Below are 3,444 nucleotides of genomic sequence, written 5' to 3' on the forward strand. Positions count from 1 at the left end.
TCCTCCTCTCGGAGTCGTCTTCTACCTCTAGACAAAGGAGAGGGGCGGCTCACCGGTGGCAGCTCGGGGTTCTCGAGGCCAAGTGAGCACGGGAATGGACTCGTGGCACCTCCGCCTACCGGATGGGGTCAAGGGGTTGACGGAGATGGCCTGAGTCGCTGACGACACGAAGCCACGGTGGAGACCTTTTGGGAAGGTGTTTGGAACAGTGCTCCGAGCGGGGAGAAGGATGGCAGAGTGGTGGAGAAGGTTTGGGAGGTCTTTGTGGTGACATGGGAAGTGAAAGGAGCTCGAGAGCGTGCATGTAGTCTGAGATCGACATAGCCCCGGCGCGGCAGCGCCTCGGTCGATCTCGAGTTCTCTTAGCTCAAGGTGGTGCTGAGGGTGGTCGATTGGAATGGAGAGGGAGATTCTGGTGGTGCGAGGGAGTGCGGGGGAGCCTTTAAATAGGCGGGCGGTGAGTCACCGAATGGTGGTGTGCTGGTGGTTTTTCCATGGTGACAAAAGACGGAGAGAGAGCTCGACGGCGAAATTGTGGTATTGCGGACACGGTTTAGGACCGTGCAGCATCTTAAGGAGGAGCGGGGGCAGTCTCTTCGCGCATCGAGGTGGAAGGGTTCTTCTGGCCGCTTCGGCCAAGCACGGGCGCGCGTCGCGAGGGGTAGAGGAGAGGGGGAGTAGAGGGGCCCGACGCTGCCCTGGACTCGGCCGTCGGTGTGGTCAAAGAGGGGCAATGTGTGGAGGTGAGAACTAGCCGGCGCTGGTCCCCTAGGGCTCGGGTGTACCCTGTAGCGTGTCCAGAGCACAGCTTTGGCTTGCCATGACATGCTGGAACGCTCTGGCGCGTCTTGGAGCCGTCTGGGGGTGTATGGGAGATGGGGTAGATGCTCCTTGTATGCTAGGAACCGAGAAAAATCAAGCTGGCCAAGGGTAGAGAGGTAAAGTGGTGCGCTCAGTCTTGATTCACGAGCTAAAATGGAGATTTTGGCTTCCTATCATTGAACCAGTGTTGGGCCTCTCGTGCGCAGTTGTGGAGGGGCACAGGCAATCTACGACATGAATTTGGAGCGAATGGGGTGGTGGGTGCTAGATGTTGTTTTTCAAATATTGCAGAAGGTGTTTGATGCATGTTTGGGGAAGTTAACCTCCTCCAAATGCATTGAGAATTAACAGGATTTGGTTTTAGATATAATTAGGAGGCTCTACCAAATTTGAGCTCCATTGGACAAGTTTGACCATGAGAACTTGAAAATACCCACAAATGGGCAGATCTGCATTCTTGTGAGAATACGTGAGCAAATCAGCTCCCACAAATCCAAATCTTGGCATCATCTCCTTATTTGGGGTATTGAGCACTCGTGTAAACTTTGAGACAAAATGGAAAAACTTGGCAATGTAGAGTTGCTCCAACTTGATTCTCGACAGAAAGGGTTTCTAAATTATTTGGTGATTCAAATCACCTTGGATGGAGGTGAAGCTTGGCATGATCACCAAATATAGCATGTGGGACATGCTAGAATTTTCTGGTAATTTATTGAGAATATTTTCTTTGGAAATATTTCAAAAAGTCAAAACAGACAGAATTGGTCTTCAAAGGTTTGCTCAAATATTTTGAACAGGACTAGGGGTTGAAACTCTTATGTATGGAAAATATATGTCCTCTGAGTATTCCCAAATTTTCTCAGATTTTTCTAAGGTAGAAAAATAATTTTTCTCCCAGAAATACCATTTCTGGCCTTAGAAAAGGACATATAAATAAAATAGGAAAAGGACATTATGTATGGAAAATAATCATTTTATGGTTTCGAAGAGTTATAATAATATTAGAGTCAAAATACAATCTTTGGGTGAAGGCACTCCCTTAATACAATCTTTGGGTGAAGAGTTATGGACTCCAAAGCAAGGTTTTGGTTTACCAAAATGATTTAAAAGGATTTTTATGGATATAATATTTTATAAAAACTGTTTTTAGAGATCTACTCACAAGCACACATTCAACAATGACAATCAAGCGACTCATGGCATTCACTTCAAAAGTTCTAATTTATACAAAATTTTGAAAGAAAGACAAAGTGAGGTGAAAACACGGTGTGACAGACCTATCCCCCTTACAAGAATGTCGTCCCTGAGATTCCTAAGATAGGTGCTAAAAAAGGTACAAATATTCGGATCTAAGATAGTCTTCACGCTCCCATGTTGCATCTGCCTCGGTGTGGTAGCTCCACTGGACCTTGACGTACTTGATGGTATGGCTTCGGATACAACGCTCGGCTTCGTCCAGAATGTTAGTCAGTCTCTCTCGTAGGTGAGGTCGAGCTGAAGGTCAATCGCTTGATGATCGATGTCCTTATAAAGATCTGGATGGCTTGGCGCTTGAAGGCACTTCCGTACTTGTGACACGTGGAAGACGTTGTGCACACCTGAAAGTTCTGGAGGTAGCTCCAACTGGTAAGCAACTTGACCACACCTTGCAGTGATTTAAAAGGTCTAATGTACATTGGACCAAGCTTACGCTTGACGTGGAAACGCTTTGTACCCTTGAGAGGCATGACGCAGAGGTACACGTTATCTCCAGGGTTGAGCTCCACTTCTCGGCGGTGTGAATCCGCATAACTCTTTTGTCGCGGCTTGGCAGCCTTTAGGTGCTCCCTGACGAGTTGCACCTTCTCCTTGGCTTCACGGAGGATGTCTGGCCCCAAAATCAATCCTCCACAAATATCGGACCAGTTGAGGGGAGTGTGGCACTTACATCCATACAACACCTCAAATGGGGCCATTTGGAGACTGGACTGATAGTTGTTGTTGTGATGGCCCCATTTGATTTACTCATTCCGTTTTCCCGCTGGTCTGCGGGTGGAAGGCGGTGCTAAAGGAGATTTTGGTTCCCAAGGCCTCTTGAAAATGCTTCCAGAATCTCGAAGTGAATTGTGTGCCTCGGTCGTACACGATCTCCTTAGGAACTGCGTGCAGGCTCACAATACGCTCAATATAGAGACCGGCCAACTTGTTTCCCTCATAATTGGTACTGACAGGAATGAAGTGGTCCACCTTGGTCAGATGGTCGACAATGACACATATGGAGTCGTGCCCCTTTCCTGATCTTGGCAGACCGGTGACGAAGTCCATACCGACTTTATCCCACTTCCTTATAGGCACTTGGAGAGGTTGTAGTAGCTCAGCAGGTCGCTGGTGCTCAGCTTTGACTCGCTGGCATACGTCGCACTTGGTGACATATGAAGCTATTTCCCTCTTCATGCCATGCCACCAGAATCTTTATCTGAGGTCTTGATACATCTTGGTCCCTTCATAATGGATTGAGTATGGAGTGTCATGGGCTTCTTACAAGATTAGGTTCTTGAGTTTAGCCTTGTTGCGCACGCATATGCGATTCCCAAACCACACAAATCCGTGTTCATCCAATGAGAATCCTGGTGCCTTGCCTTC

Source organism: Hordeum vulgare, chromosome 5H (assembly GCF_904849725.1).
Source record: "Hordeum vulgare subsp. vulgare chromosome 5H, MorexV3_pseudomolecules_assembly, whole genome shotgun sequence".
In the NCBI taxonomy this organism is placed as follows: domain Eukaryota; kingdom Viridiplantae; phylum Streptophyta; class Magnoliopsida; order Poales; family Poaceae; genus Hordeum; species Hordeum vulgare.